The sequence below is a fragment of the Triticum dicoccoides genome, chromosome 3A, assembly GCF_002162155.2.
Source record: "Triticum dicoccoides isolate Atlit2015 ecotype Zavitan chromosome 3A, WEW_v2.0, whole genome shotgun sequence".
Lineage (NCBI taxonomy): Eukaryota > Viridiplantae > Streptophyta > Magnoliopsida > Poales > Poaceae > Triticum > Triticum dicoccoides.
The window spans coordinates 764,875,001-764,892,954 of NC_041384.1; the positions used below are offsets into that span (position 1 = coordinate 764,875,001).

At 37.3% G+C, this 17,954-nt stretch overlaps 1 long non-coding RNA gene across 1 annotated transcript; it reads left to right on the forward strand.

Moving 5' to 3' along the window:
- Window positions 1-16,927: 16,927 nt before the first annotated feature.
- On the forward strand, window positions 16,928-17,376 carry LOC119273741. The gene is made up of 2 exons (XR_005134960.1): window positions 16,928-17,028; window positions 17,145-17,376. It is a non-coding gene; the product is annotated as an uncharacterized LOC119273741 (long non-coding RNA).
- Window positions 17,377-17,954: the final 578 nt, after the last annotated feature.

Consider the following 17,954-nt stretch of genomic DNA (forward strand, 5'->3'; position numbering starts at 1 on the left):
GAAATTTCTTTCAGCAAGCTCAACATTTTCTTTGTGCCTGTCCTTCATATCTTTGTCATACATGCTCCACAATTCAGTGAGGGAGAACTGCATAGCCACTGACCACTCTTGGTCTATCCACTCCAGATAGTTGCACTTTAGTTCTGCCTACAATTAAATAAATATATTCTCAATAAGATTGTATGCACAAATTATGCACAAATTATATAATACTATATGAAATATTACACTGAATTATATGAAATTATAATTTACTTCTATCCACTGAATTATATTCTATGCATCAAATATTACATCATTAATTAATAGATATACTTATATATTGTGAAAATTGTATGCACAAATTCTGGGAAGAAACAATTATAATTTCATATATAATTTTTTTAATCTATAAAATTGTATATGCATATATTACAACAACTGAAGCAACACAAGATTTGAGTACTGAAGCAACAACTATCCAGAAACAAATCTTTGATACAAAAAATTGGATTAATGACAAGTGAATGGACCAAAAACTAACTAAGCTAATCTACTTACAGTGAGTACTCACTTACAGTACTAACCAACATACCTTCTCCTCAGCACACGCAAGAAAACGTCTGCCTGTGTCCACAGATTCAAATGCAACAAGCCTGATGCAAGGTTGTTGATGCAGACAACGAGACGACAGATCGTGAGCAATGCCACTCCATTCATAGCAAGAGATTTTCCTAGGAAGCTAAACAACACACAAATTGCACAAATGAGCGACCTGGTAAAAAAATCCCCAAATGATGAACCCTAACCGTAGCGGGATGAACCCTAATCCGTGGGGGAGGCGAGAGGCGAACACGCATACCTGGCTAGTCACTTCCTCGCCGTCCAAAGAAGAGCTCGAGGACGTCTCGCTCCAAGAAACCATGGCGGAGCGGCGAAAGGCGGCGACTCGACAGTGCCGGCGCCGGCGGTGGTCGGGGTCGAGAGACTAGAGAGCGAGAGTGATGAACAGGCTGGCCTGGTTCGAACAACGACCGGTGCGGCCACTTAAACGGGCGCGCCGAAACGGCCGTCTCTCGCCGTCTAACGGCGTCCGTCAACACGCGTCACGTCAGCCCGACATGCGGGACTCACCTATAGGATTCGCTGTTTTCTGGGCTAAAACGCAGCGTCAGTGCTCCGCGTTACAAATTAGACCCATTGTTGGTGGTTTTGTGTGCCCTGCCTCAAATGTGGTACTGATCTGTTACCCCAACCCATAATGTGGTGGTTTTGGGTAAATAACTCAATAAAAAGGCACGAACATGTGCAAAGCCTTCTTCAGCAGCCGCGTGCCACTTGCATGCCGATATGGTTAGGCCAACTCGGGACGTGGAGTTTCTACACCCAGGAGCAAATGCTCCTGGTGTGAACAGTAAAATAAAAAAAATTCAAAAAAATGTCAAAAAATTCTGAATATTTTTTGTGGCATACTTATGCAAATGTTTGTTGTGCACGTAAAATTTCATCGCGAAATCACATTGGTGGAAGGTGTGGTAAAAAAACAAAATCGATGCTCTGAAAATGTTACTTACAAAAGCATTTTGGAGCTCTGATTTTGTTTTTTTCGGCACGACTTCCATGTATGTGATTTCGTGATGAAAATTTTCATGCACAAGAAACACTTGTGAAAGTATGTCACAAAAAAATTTCAGAATTTTTTGAATTTTTTTCTATTTTTTTGATTTTACTGTTCACACCAGGAGCATTTGCTCCTGGGTGTAGAATGGTACTTTCGGGCCAACTCGTATGCATACCTAATATACTTCATCTTTCTCGTGCCAAAACTTGAAAACTTAAAGCACATTATTTATTGTGAACTATAGACAAAACAAACTATCTTACGAAAATCATCCTGAGCCTAGACAAAAAGAACTAAATTCTATCGCATGAATACATCACATAAGATAAGAATAATTAAACAATTTCTTCCATACTCTTTTAATATAACTTTATTTTTGGTATGAAAGTGATTGCTCTTTCTTAAGGAAAAAGCCATAGCAATTACTCCCTCCGTTCCGAATTACTTGTCTTCGATTTGTCTAGATACGGATGTATCTAGCACTAAAATGAGTCTAGATACATCTGTATCTAGACAAATCTAAGACAAGTAATTTAGAACGGAGGGAGTACTCAATAAAAATAACCGCACAAATTTTAGTATGGACGTTACAGCCATTAGTCTTACTCTTCTAATTTGGTTAAACTAAAAACTAAAAATAATATAAATCCATTTTAGGTACGAAATTTGAAATGAGAGATAAAGTACTATTACAAATTTTATTTCTACACATAGTATATAAATCTATCTATCTATGTATTTTATAATTTAAACAGAAGGAAAGTAATGATTCAGATTAAGCACATAAACGAAACGGCTCAGATTTAAAGGAATGTTAGTGTAGGCATCACAATTACATCATGTGATAGACAAACCCACGAGGCTACGATTGCACAAACACAACAACATGTACGTGATGTATAAAAAAACATGTACGTCCCTATTAGCAGCCAATCAGAATCCTCCTATAAAAAATGCAATCGGAATCCCCACAAAAATATTCCGAATAGGAACCAAGGCAACTTGAGTCCTCCCGTAAAAAAGGCAATCAGAATCCACACAAAAAAAGTCAATATGGAAACATGTGTTCCTATCCTATACGGAGTAGGAACCAACCAATGGGACTATAGCTAATAATTTGGGAAGGTCTTTGGCATAATACCCACCGCAGAAGGAGAAAAAACGAAAGCTAAAAATCAATTAGCCGCATGTTGTTGGGTCACAAGATATGGTATATATGTGTGTTGGTTATTGCACGTGAGAAACTCAAAATTGCTCGAAAAAACGCGAGGAACTAAAAAAAATGAATGTATGGGAGCTTATATAGTACTCCCTCCGTCCCATAATGTAAGATGTTTTTTGACACTACAATAGAGTCAAAACACGTCTTACATTATGGGACGGAGGGAGTAGAAATGAGTTTATGGAAATGAACTAATATAAATGAGCAAAAGGCGAATAAGCCATGTAATTTAAGTGTGCTATAATGAGATCAAATGTAGCACGAATATTTAAGAGCATTCCTATAAATACTTAGAGGGGTACAGTAAAAGTAACAACAATTTATTATTTCTAATTATTTAAATTATAATATCATTTATAATTTTATATACCAATACAAATCTATAAAAAGTTGCCAAAGTTATGCATCAAAATATAAAAACAACAGATGCTACAAGATATAGGGAATAGAGGTGGCGCTGGCTTCACCACCGATACGAAACCTAAATTCATTTTAGGTAAATACGAGTCCAACTCGCTACCTAAGGAGCGCAAGTATTCAACCACATATATTGACTAGCACCACCATTTTTTATAGGGTGGATAATAATTAACTATAGCAGTTTAAATTTAATAATACAAAATATGGTAGTATACCCAGTGTCCAGTACTAAGCACAACAAACTGATCAGAAAGCACACATGTTAGAAGAAAATCGGAAAGTGCAACATTCACACACAACTCATTATACCGCCGACATCACCACCATATTGGCAGGTAAATATGAGTTGGGCATACATGCCGCATGAATCGTCCTTTTTGAAATTCAAAGTAGAAATTAATTTTTTTAAAATTGGGCTAGCCCTTCCATGAAATATGATATATAATCATGTATATGCATTGTGTGCCATTTTTCACATGTAAATTTTCATGAAAAAACTATGTAATTAGTAGTTGGGTTTATATCTTGAGAAATATATGTAAATACGAAAAATTTATTAAGCTATGAAGTGATCCAGAGAAAATCCTTAATCTATGAACGCACAAATACCAATATACAATGATAACCAATCATATCAAGGTCAACAAGTGTGGATGCTTATATTTGGTAGACAAGATATTGCAAACCGGTAAAGAAATGGTCAACATCATTAAGCTATGAAGCAACTGAATGGAAAAAAAAAACTTTAAGCACAAATACCAATATACAGAGGTCAGTGGTCATGTTGATGAGCATGTGTGGATGCATTTGTAGGTAGTCAAGAAAGTCAAGGCAACTAAGAATACAACCAGTGATTGATTCGGGCAGAACAATAGAACATTTGGTATACATAGAAGCCATCAATCTTAAGTTCCAATTATTCGAACTCCAAAGATATATTTGTGCAAAGATACATAACAAGGGATGAGGTGAGAATCGAAGGTAGGAAACATGAAGATTGGTACAGAAGTCTGTATATTATATTGTGCCCGTCTTCTGACCTCACATCAAGGAATTTTGTCAAGAAACTACAATGCACTCAATATTCTGAGCATGTTTCGTCCAAACTTGCCTTTTGACTATAATCTAATGATATGGAATATAATGGACTAGCATGTTGTCACGTCTGTGCATATGCATGTATGGTACATGTAAAAAAACACAATCTGAAACACGTACCGGAAAGAGAATCACCGGTTGAGAAAAGGAATCAAACACACGGACTGTGCTTTTCTTCTTTATAAAAAACTGTGGACTCTGCCTTTAAAGGGAAAAGGACGACGTAAAAAAAAACTCCAAAAGCCTCTGAACGTAAGGAGATTGAGGCTGAAACGACATATGGTCATCCAGCTGTTGTGCATTGCCAGGACCGGTCAACTACTTGGATTTTTTTTTTAAAAACATTAATTTTTATTGGGGAAAAAATGCATTAATTAGTCCACGTACTAATTGGAGATAGTATGCGAGAGCAAATGTAATAGGATTTTGGGCCGGACTGAGTTGTAATTCACATACAAGAACAGCGCATGCACATCCAATAAAAAGGCACGAACATGTGCAAAGCCTTCTTCAGCAGCCGCGTGCCACTTGCATGCCGATATAGTTAGGCCAACTCATATGCATACCTAATATACTTCATCTTTCTCGTGCTAAAACTTGAAAACTTAAAGCACATTATTTATTGTGAAGTATAGACAAAACAAACTATCTTACGAAAATCATCCTGAGCCTAGACAAAAAGAACTAAATTCTATCGCATGAATACATGACATAAGATAAGAATAATTAAACAATTTCTTCCATACTCTTTTAATATAACTTTATTTTTGGTATGAAAGTGATTGCTCTTTCTTAAGGAAAAATCCATAGCAATTACTCAATAAAAATAACCGCACAAATTTTAGTATGGACGTTTCAGCCATTAGTCTTACTCTTCTAATTTGGTTAAACTAAAAACTAAAAATAATATAAATCCATTTTAGGTACGAAATTTGAAATGAGAGATAAAGTACTATTACAAATTTTATTTGTACACATAGTATATAAATCTATCTATCTATGTATTTTATAATTTAAACAGAAGGAAAGTAATGATTCAGATTAAGCACATAAACGAAACGGCTCAGATTTAAAGGAATGTTAGTGTAGGCATCACAATTACATCATGTGATAGACAAACCCACGAGGCTACGATTGCACAAACACAACAACATGTACGCGATGTATAAAAAAACATGTACGTCCCTATTAGCAGCCAATCAGAATCCTCCTATAAAAAACGCAATCGGAATCCCCACAAAAATATTCCGAATAGGAACCAAGGCAACTTGAGTCCTCCCGTAAAAAAGGCAATCAGAATCCACACAAAAAAAGTCAATATGGAAACATGTTTTCCTATCCTATACGGAGTAGGAACCAACCAATGGGACTATAGCTAATAATTTGGGAAGGTCTTTGGCATAATACCCACCGCAGAAGGAGAAAAAAGAAAGCTAAAAATCAATTAGCCGCATGTTGTTGGGTCACAAGATATGGTATATATGTGCGTTGGTTATTGTACGTGAGAAACTCACAATTGCTCGAAAAAACGCAAGGAACTAAAAAAAATGAATGTATGGGAGCTTATATAGTACTCCCTCCGTCCCATAATGTAAGATGTTTTTTGACACTACAATAGAGTCAAAAAACGTCTTACATTATGGGACGGAGGGAGTAGAAATGAGTTTGTGGAAATGAACTAATATAAATGAGCAAAAGGCGAATAAGCCATGTAATTTAAGTGTGCTATAATGAGATCAAATGTAGCACGAATATTTAAGAGAATTCCTATAAATACTTAGAGGGGTCCAGTAAAAGTAACAACAATTTATTATTTCTAATTATTTAAATTACAATATCATTTACAATTTTATATACCAATACAAATCTATAAAAAGTTGCCAAAGTTATGCATCAAAATATAAAAACAACAGATGCTACAAGATATAGGGAATAGAGGTGGCGCTGGCTTCACCACCGATACGAAACCTAAATTCATTTTAGGTAAATACGAGTCCAACTCGCCACCTAAGGAGTGCAAGTATTCAACCACATATATTGACTAGCACCACCATTTTTTATAGGGTGGATAATAATTAACTATAGCAGTTTAAATTTAATAATACAAAATATGGTAGTATACCCGGTGTCTAGTACTAAGCACAACAAACTGATCAGAAAGCACACATGTTAGATGAAAATCGGAAAGTGCAACATTCACACACAACTCATTATACCGCCGACATCACCACCATATTGGCAGGTAAATATGAGTTGGGCATACATGCCGCATGAATCGTCCTTTTTGAAATTCAAAGTAGAAATTAATTTTTTTTAAATTGGGCTAGCCCTTGCATTAAGTATGATATATAATCATGTATATGCATTGTGTACCATTTTTCACATGTAAATTTTCATGAAAAAACTACGTAATTAGTAGTTGGGTTTATATCTTGAGAAACATATGTAAACGCGAAAAATTTATTAAGCTATGAAGTGATCCAGAGAAAATCCTTAATCTATGAACGCACAAATACCAATATACAATGATAACCAATCATATCAAGGTCAACAAGTGTGGATGCTTATATTTGGTAGACAAGATATTGCAAACCGGTAAAGAAATGGTCAACATGATTAAGCTATGAAGCAACTGAATGAAAAAAAAACTTCAAGCACAAATACCAATATACAGAGGTCAGTGGTCATGTTGATGAGCATGTGTGGATGCATTTGTAGGTAGTCAAGAAAGTCAAGGCAACTAAGAATACAACCAGTGATTGATTTGGGCAGAACAAGAGAACATTTGGTATACATAGAAGCCATCAATCTTAAGTTCCAATTATTCGAACTCCAAAGATATATTTGTGCAAAGATACATAACAAGGGATGAGGTGAGAATCGAAGGTAGGAAACATGAAGATTGGTACAGAAGTCTGTATATTATATTGTGCCCGTCTTCTGACCTCACATCAAGGAATTTTGTCAAGAAACTACAATGCACTCAATATTCTGAGCATGTTTCGTCCAAACTTGCCTTTTGACTATAATCTAATGATATGGAATATAATGGACTAGCATGTTGTCACGTCTGTGCATATGCATGTATGGTACATGTAAAAAAACACAATCTGAAACACGTACCGGAAAGAGAATCACCGGTTGAGAAAAGGAATCAAACACACGGACTGTGCTTTTCTTCTTTATAAAAAACTGTGGACTCTGCCTTTAAAGGGAAAAGGATGACGTAAAAAAAAACTCCAAAAGCCTCTGAACGTAAGGAGATTGAGGCTGAAACGACATATGGTCATCCAGCTGTCGTGCATTGCCAGGACCGGTCAACTACTTGGATTTTTTTTAAAAAAACATTAATTTTTATTGGGGAAAAAATGCATTAATTAGTCCACGTACTAATTGGAGATAGTATGCGAGAGCAAATGTAATAGGATTTTGGGCCGGACTGAGTTGTAATTCACATACAAGAACAGCGCATGCACATCCAATAAAAAGGCACGAACATGTGCAAAGCCTTCTTCAGCAGCCGCGTGCCACTTGCATGCCGATATAGTTAGGCCAACTCATATGCATACCTAATATACTTCATCTTTCTCGTGCTAAAACTTGAAAACTTAAAGCACATTATTTATTGTGAAGTATAGACAAAACAAACTATCTTACGAAAATCATCCTGAGCCTAGACAAAAAGAACTAAATTCTATCGCATGAATACATGACATAAGATAAGAATAATTAAACAATTTCTTCCATACTCTTTTAATATAACTTTATTTTTGGTATGAAAGTGATTGCTCTTTCTTAAGGAAAAATCCATAGCAATTACTCAATAAAAATAACCGCACAAATTTTAGTATGGACGTTTCAGCCATTAGTCTTACTCTTCTAATTTGGTTAAACTAAAAACTAAAAATAATATAAATCCATTTTAGGTACGAAATTTGAAATGAGAGATAAAGTACTATTACAAATTTTATTTGTACACATAGTATATAAATCTATCTATCTATGTATTTTATAATTTAAACAGAAGGAAAGTAATGATTCAGATTAAGCACATAAACGAAACGGCTCAGATTTAAAGGAATGTTAGTGTAGGCATCACAATTACATCATGTGATAGACAAACCCACGAGGCTACGATTGCACAAACACAACAACATGTACGCGATGTATAAAAAAACATGTACGTCCCTATTAGCAGCCAATCAGAATCCTCCTATAAAAAACGCAATCGGAATCCCCACAAAAATATTCCGAATAGGAACCAAGGCAACTTGAGTCCTCCCGTAAAAAAGGCAATCAGAATCCACACAAAAAAAGTCAATATGGAAACATGTTTTCCTATCCTATACGGAGTAGGAACCAACCAATGGGACTATAGCTAATAATTTGGGAAGGTCTTTGGCATAATACCCACCGCAGAAGGAGAAAAAAGAAAGCTAAAAATCAATTAGCCGCATGTTGTTGGGTCACAAGATATGGTATATATGTGCGTTGGTTATTGTACGTGAGAAACTCACAATTGCTCGAAAAAACGCAAGGAACTAAAAAAAATGAATGTATGGGAGCTTATATAGTACTCCCTCCGTCCCATAATGTAAGATGTTTTTTGACACTACAATAGAGTCAAAAAACGTCTTACATTATGGGACGGAGGGAGTAGAAATGAGTTTGTGGAAATGAACTAATATAAATGAGCAAAAGGCGAATAAGCCATGTAATTTAAGTGTGCTATAATGAGATCAAATGTAGCACGAATATTTAAGAGAATTCCTATAAATACTTAGAGGGGTCCAGTAAAAGTAACAACAATTTATTATTTCTAATTATTTAAATTACAATATCATTTACAATTTTATATACCAATACAAATCTATAAAAAGTTGCCAAAGTTATGCATCAAAATATAAAAACAACAGATGCTACAAGATATAGGGAATAGAGGTGGCGCTGGCTTCACCACCGATACGAAACCTAAATTCATTTTAGGTAAATACGAGTCCAACTCGCCACCTAAGGAGTGCAAGTATTCAACCACATATATTGACTAGCACCACCATTTTTTATAGGGTGGATAATAATTAACTATAGCAGTTTAAATTTAATAATACAAAATATGGTAGTATACCCGGTGTCTAGTACTAAGCACAACAAACTGATCAGAAAGCACACATGTTAGATGAAAATCGGAAAGTGCAACATTCACACACAACTCATTATACCGCCGACATCACCGCCATATTGGCAGGTAAATATGAGTTGGGCATACATGCCGCATGAATCGTCCTTTTTGAAATTCAAAGTAGAAATTAATTTTTTTTAAATTGGGCTAGCCCTTGCATTAAGTATGATATATAATCATGTATATGCATTGTGTACCATTTTTCACATGTAAATTTTCATGAAAAAACTACGTAATTAGTAGTTGGGTTTATATCTTGAGAAATATATGTAAACGCGAAAAATTTATTAAGCTATGAAGTGATCCAGAGAAAATCCTTAATCTATGAACGCACAAATACCAATATACAATGATAACCAATCATATCAAGGTCAACAAGTGTGGATGCTTATATTTGGTAGACAAGATATTGCAAACCGGTAAAGAAATGGTCAACATGATTAAGCTATGAAGCAACTGAATGAAAAAAAAACTTCAAGCACAAATACCAATATACAGAGGTCAGTGGTCATGTTGATGAGCATGTGTGGATGCATTTGTAGGTAGTCAAGAAAGTCAAGGCAACTAAGAATACAACCAGTGATTGATTTGGGCAGAACAAGAGAACATTTGGTATACATAGAAGCCATCAATCTTAAGTTCCAATTATTCGAACTCCAAAGATATATTTGTGCAAAGATACATAACAAGGGATGAGGTGAGAATCGAAGGTAGGAAACATGAAGATTGGTACAAAAGTCTGTATATTATATTGTGCCCGTCTTCTGACCTCACATCAAGGAATTTTGTCAAGAAACTACAATGCACTCAATATTCTGAGCATGTTTCGTCCAAACTTGCCTTTTGACTATAATCTAATGATATGGAACATAAGCAGTGGAAAACTAAATTAGAGGATATATAAGTAAGAGGCCATAAAGTTGGAAAATAAAAATAATCCCAAATATACCAGTATATGTCGTCAATCTAGCCGCGTAAATGCGCGGGTGACTCCGCTAGTTTTTATTAAATGAACAGGGTGGGTAATATATGTTGTTGAAGTTGGTTGCGGTACATGGTACTGTGGACTGAATGTTACGTGGCCTGAAAAATTTATATGTGCCTGTTCAGTGCACAGCTAGCAACGAAACTTGGTCAGAAACATAGAAAAACTAGTAAACTAGAGAACACCCCACACGTTGCTACGGGAATAGTTTGCAATATATTTCAGTGATTTGATTGTATGAAATAATCATAGTTGAATCAACGAAATATGAACTCAAAATAAAAATAAAAATTATATATGTATTTGATGATTGTTTAGCCAAAAAAACATTTTGCATATAAGTGGCATAAGATAATGAAAAACTTATTACCATGAATGTTGAGTGGACCTTTAATGAGGTGGCATGTGTGGTAAGATGAGATGTGTGCATTGGATTCACTAATAATGGAGAAAAATAAATCTCATGCTAGCTGTGGTAGGTCTTTGATGAGATAGCGTGTGTGCATGTTAAGTTAGTATCATGAGTTAGTATAACCGTATCATACTAGTGTATGATACTGCCTCTTAATGCATAGTATTATAGATTAATCTTTTAGATGATCTTATTTATTGTCATGCAAGAATCATAGTAGTACAATATTTTATTATGACAATATATTATGCTATGAAATTTAACCCTTTCTTTCTTCGTTTAAGTCTGTCACCTCGGCAAAATAGCGTAGTTGACATGTATGCTACTAGATGTGATACATCCATTACAATGTACAAGCAGTGAATAGAGATAGTGGAAATAAAATATTTAGGTATATATGATTAATGGGACTGCTCACTGCTTTTTAGGAACATGCATGCAAGATGGTCTTTCTTATTCCAGAATAGAATACTGAGAGCAACTCCAACGCGCCGACCCAAATGGACGGCGCTTTTGTCCGTTTGGGTGGCCGCCTGCTCAGCGTCCACCCTATTTGAGATTTGGGTCGGCAGTGCGTCCAACGCGCCGACTCATATATGCCGGTGTGGGCGGCTGGCCGCCCTTTTTCAACAAATAGCACAAATTTTGCATTATTTCACACACAATTTTTGCATTATTTCACAAGCAAACATATAATCCACAACCAAATAAATAGCATAGTTTCAACCAAATAAATAGCATAGTTTTACAAGCCGAATAAAAATAAAATAGTCTCACATAGTTTTGCAAGCCGAATAAAAAAGATACATCTATTGGTTGCCAACATGAACCCACATATGCTCAACCAAATCATTTTGCAGTTCTATGTGAGTTTTCCAATCACGCATGTCACAATGAAATTGGGTGAACTGTTCAAACGTTGCCGCTCCTCCATGCTCAGGCACAACATTCTCACCCTAAAACTGAAACCCTTGAACGTAGAGACGTTCCACGCTCATCTTGTATGATCATATTATGCATGATCACATAAGCAGTCATCACCTCCCACAGTTTCTTCGTGCTCCAAGTCCTAGCAGGATACCGAACGATGCCCCATTGAGATTGCAAAACACCAAAGGCACGCTAGACGTCCTTCCTAGCACTCTCTTGTTCTTGGGAAAATCTTTTCCTCTTTTCTTCGACAGGGTTGGGAATTGTCTTCACAATAATGATACACTAAGGATATATACCATCATCCAGGTAGTATCCTTTGTCGTAGTTGTGGCTGTTGATGGTAACGTTCACCGGTGGGTTGTTGCGTTCGGCTAGCCGAGCAAACACTGGCGAGCGATGAAGCATGTTGAGATCATTGTGTGATCTGGCCATGACAAAGAAAGAGTGCCAGATCCAGAGATCTTGAGATGCCACGGCCTCAAGTATGACAGTGCAAGCCCTGACATGGCCCTCATACTGCCCTTGCCAAGCAGAAGGGTAGTTCTTCCACTCCCACTGCATGCATTCTATGCTGCCAAGCATCCGTGGGAAGCCCCTGCTGGCATTCATCGCTAACAAACTGGCTGTACCTTGAGGAGTCGACTCTCTCAAGTACTCAGGGCCAAACACAACAATCACAACCTTGAGAACTTGTACATGGCGTCTAGGCATGTAGATTCGCTCATACGGACGTACTCGTCAATGAGATCATCGGGCACTCCGTATGCAAGCATCCGGACGGCTGCAGTGCATTTTTGGTAAGAGGAGAAGCCAATCTTTCCAAGAGCATCTTCTTTGCACTCGAAATAGTCATCGTAGCCGACCACCCCCTCTCTAATACGGTTGAAAAGATGCCTACTCATATGGAAACGGTGGTGGAATTTCCGATGTTTGAACAACAGGTTCGTTGTGTCAAAGTAGTCCTTCCAAAGAAGGAAATGCTCACTCTCTCGGTTGCCATTCGGCGCCGGAAGGTGTCCGGAATGGAGCCACGGAACAACGGCCACTGGCTATTGAGGTGGTGATGGACCAACACGGCAGCCAAGATCTCCTCCTCATCATCGGACGAGGAATCGTCGGAGTCGCAAAGAAAATTGTGAAAAAAAAGAACTCGTCGGCGGAGTCCACTTTGTACCTTGGCAAACCGTCGAACAGCTTGCGGGCGTCGACGAAGGAGCCAGCCGGCGAAGGGAGTCGCTCCGCCCTCGGACCAGCTAGCTGCCCTGGCGGCATCCGACGAGCTTGCCGGTGTCAGGGTGAAGGAGCTGGCGGGCGGCGAGGCGGCTTCTTGGTCGCGGCTGTGTTCGGGAGTGGGATGGAAAGCTTTTGGATCCTCGGTGGCAAGACGGTGGTAGCAGCAATGTGGGAGGTGGTGGCATTGTAGAGGGGATGTTGCGGCACCGGCAGCTGGCAAAGGCACCGGAAAAATGGGCGGCGACATCGGCGATGAAGGAGACGGGCGAGGGTTTGCTGTTGGAATGAAAGAGGATGGCCAATGTGCCACCGACTAGCGGACGCGGCGCGCGTCCGTTTTGTGTCTGCGCCTATATAAATGAGGGTAAATAATGGGCCGAGAATGGGTCGACAGACGGACGAAAAGCGAACATGCGTCCGTTTAGTCGGCGTGTTGGGCCGACTTTTCTATTCGCATCGACCCAAACAGGCGCGCGCGAACGAAATGAGTCGTCGCGTTAGAGTTGCTCTTAGTGAGCTAGCTAGGCAACATGGCATGTGTGTCTCATTGATATCTAGGCATGCAAGACGTCGGTGTCCGCGCGTCTGTCCGCAACAGCAAATTTAAAGAACGCATAAAATTTAAAGCAATAGGGGCTAGTACATTTTGGGCGGATATAAGCAAGTGTGGCATCCGTGCTGTATTTCTTACCGTCCATCATTTCCATTTCTATGTGGTTTCCAGCGCAGTTCGAACAACAAAGAATATCAATAGGGATGCAGGCGGACATCATTTTTATCTTTTTAGAAACACACTCATATCATATTCAGAAGAAAAAAAATCTTGTCAATAACATTTCGGCTCTAACTACACGGAAACCTCTCTAAACACATCAATAGATCTCTCCGCATCCCTTCATAATAAAGGGTAGGATGATCTTTTTCAAAAATATGTCGCTGGCGCCGATACACGGCCTGTATACATACCGCCTATACATGGTGCCCTCAACTTTTTCTCTCTTTCTTTTTAAACTTCAAAAAAATGTATGCTTCACATGAATCGTACACTTGACCTCTACGTTGAGAGAGAACCACACTAACCAATTAGAACATCTTAAGGCTCATGCTTATTTTTCTTTTTATTCCTTTTCTTCTTCTTCAGTTTGCGGAAGCCCACGGTTTTGCTGGGCCGTCATATTGTTGAACCAGTCTTTTCTCAATTATTTCTTTCTTTTAGAATATCCATTTTTTGTTTCATATTCATTTTTTTCATTTCCTTATTATTTTTCAAAAATGTTCACACCTTTATTTTATTTCAAAATTTTAAAAATCACCTTTTCAAATTTGGTTCATGAAATAAATATTCGCATTTTCAAAAATTGTACAGAAATTTCAGAAAAATGTTTGTGTCTTTCAAAACTGCTCAGAATGTCAAAATACACTTTTTAAAAAGAGCAAACAGAATTTTGAAATGATTTTTTTTATTTTTTTATTTTTCGAAAACACTAACAAATTTGGAGTTTAAAAAATTATAAAAATATGAATAAAAATTCGAAACCAACTTGCTTTTCAATTTCTTCGAACATTTTTTTGTATTTGTGTAGATTTTCAAAAATGGGATTTTTTTTGAAATTCTTAACAAATTTTGAAAGTGCGAACATTATTTGAAAATCCCCGAACATTTCTTTGAATTTGTTAATAGATTTCTCGTGGTCATGTATGACCAATTCAAGGCACCATGTCAAGTTGTTTGGGTTTTCGAGTATTGCATTTTTTGAAGTTTTGTCAGTGAAAAATGGCCGATAACTTGCCAAAAATCCAAACAGCTTTTCATGGTGCCTTGAATTGGTCAGTTGGTCTATTTGTAAAAAAGAATTGGTCAGTTGATGGAAAAAATAGTGTCATTTGACGGAAGTCGAAAAACAACGTGTTTTGAACCGTACCTTCTGGCCTACCTAAACACTCTTCTTTTGAACATGGTCTATTTTTGGGCATCGTTGAAATGGCCCCAACTTTTGCAAGTAGGTGAGCACGCCTATGGTAGGTGTCCATGCCTGGTTTGAATGACTTTTTACATAGTATGCAAGTTACGACACGTCCGACCATTTATCGGTCTTTTTTTACAGAGGAAACTCCAGAAAATGCAAAACTTGTCAAAAACCCAAACAACTAGATGCCGTGCTTTGAATTAGTCATACAAGACAATGTAAAAGAAATTTGGGCCATTTAAGGGATGTCGAGAAATTAGGTGCCCCCAAACGGACCCCTCTGCTTACCCGAACACTCTCCGTTGAATATGCTATTTTTCTACAAATCTCGGGACTGACCCCACTTTTGCAAGCAAGTGGGCATTTTATGCATACATGCCTGGTTTGAATGATTTCCGACACCATATGCACATTGCGACACATCTGGTCTGTTATTGGACAATCTTGAAATGACCCCAACTTTTGCAAGTAGGTGGGCATGCCCATGTTATGCATCCATGCTAGGTTTGAACGATTTTCAATACTATATGCAACTTGTGTCACGTTCGGCCATTTATCAATCTTTTTTGACCGAGAAAACTCCAGAAAAATTTGCGGAAGGGATAATGTGCTAGCATCTGGCCCAAGTTGAAGCAATTTTTTGATTTCTTTCGATGCAAATACTATTTTCTTTCGGAAGCATATTCTAACATCTCTGGAAGCAATGTTTGATTTCTGGAAACAAATATATTTTGCTGTTGGAACGAATTCCATGTTACATTAGAAACAAATTTCCGGTTCATGTATTGTCTATGCATAGCAAATATAATACATTGCTATGTTGTACATAAATTTTCACTCAATAGAAGCAATTATCAACTGGCTTGGAAGAAATTTCTCAGCAAGTAATGTGACTAGTTACATGTTTTTTCTGCTTCAAACAACTTGTGTTCATGCTTCCATGGAAACATGCTCCGAGTACATTTTGTTCTTCTGCAACATATAACTTGCTTTCATGGTTCAATGGAAGGATGCTTCGAATTTGATCACCTGGTCTGATCTTGTCAATGACTTCAACCTGTTGTTTCACAACACACACTCAGTCGGCACTCGACAATGGCTACCAACTTGTTTAATGGATTATATTAAGCACGCAAGGAAGCAAGGACACGGATAGCCTATGATTTTGATGATCATATCAGAATTAAGCAAATATTTGGGTATTGGTAACATGTTATACGAGCCAATGAAGCATGTTAATTTCAGTCGACGCATAATCAAAAGTTTTAATTGCATTGGAAGCAAATTTTGGTAACACTGGATACAATTTTCGCTTCATATGGAAACAAACTGCATGGTGCGGAAGCTTATTATGCCAGATTGGTTATTATGCTTTAAAATCTAGAAGCAGTTTTCTACTATGATTTATTTTGCGTCCTTAAATCATGGATTTGTTTCCTCCAACCATGTGATTTGTGGCCAGTTACTACTTTCCTATAATCACGTACGGAAAAAGAAAAGCAATGCTGGCGCAGGTCCCATCCCTTTCCATCGGTCGCTCGGAGATAAACTTTCAGTATCTCCTAATTTATATTGGCATAGAAATAGAAACATATAACGAGATCAAGTGGTTACTATCTTACAAGATATACATAACCTATTTTCGCAAACTAATTATTACTAATAAATATCTCCTAAATTTATATTGTCACATATATGGACAGATATAATAACATCAAATATATATATATACAATTAAAGATGGGATCAGTTTTTACCAATTATAAGGACGATATAGTTGGATAGTTTTGATCTTATTGATTGAAATGCAGGTAAATGTTCCCTAGCCACAAGTCTATAAATATGACGTCGTGTATTCTTCTGGACACCTAAACAAGACGAGAAGGAGAAGTTTGTGTCTTATCTTATGGAGGGAAAAATCATTCTCCTTTGCCTTATGGTGATTGTGCAACTAGGCATAGGCAATCCCATTCATATTGGTACGAAATTGATCTCCTTTCTCCTACATGTCTATATTTTCAGCAGACCTGCACGAATTTCATTGCAATGTTTCACAATTTGGACTTACCTCAATGATGCATGTTCTTGTCTACAGATGATTGCGTGAAGGTGATTGCTTTTACAGCCGCTGAATGCTCAACATTAGATTGCCGGAGATCCTGCCAGGATTCCTGGGAAGAACACGTCTATAGAGCTTATTGTAGGGCTGGCGAAACTCAGCAATATTGTTACTGCTTTATTTGTGATGAAAAGTGATTGTTGCTGGTACCCATCACGCCAATCAATGGACAGTGATGTGATTCAATAATAAAATATTCTTGTGACAATGTGTATTGATCGCCAATTTTGATTGTTCTACTTTGTTTTTCTATTACGAGATTTTTCCAATAATAAAACAGCCTTGATTTTTTCGTGATTACGAGATTTCCTTTGTTTGCATGGCCTCACGGTTACAACATGAATGAACAAAGATTACAGTATCGACACTCCCAATTCTAATGGTTTTCTGATGCGATGAGAGCGGCTGCTTCGTCTTCATCAGGGACTTATCACCCGGCGACTTCACTTGGAAATACTATACTATTAGGAGCTTGAGAAGGGATTACAGTTTACCAATATTACCACTTTTATTTATTTTGCTTTTCTCAAGCACTTTTGAAATGAGCACAATTTCCGGCCAAAAAATTGACCCTTTCACATTCTGACATGGCTCTGTCACATTTCAAACAAGGAAAACAAGTGTAAGCCATATTTATAATGTACAAATTCAGCTGCATTATAAAATTTCAGCAATCCATTTAAATTATTTCTAGATTTGACACTTTTTTTTTTGCATCTCTGGCGCTGAGCCCAATTCTCATCGCTGTCGATAGTGTCAACCTGTTCTGTCATGAGAGCAGCAGAA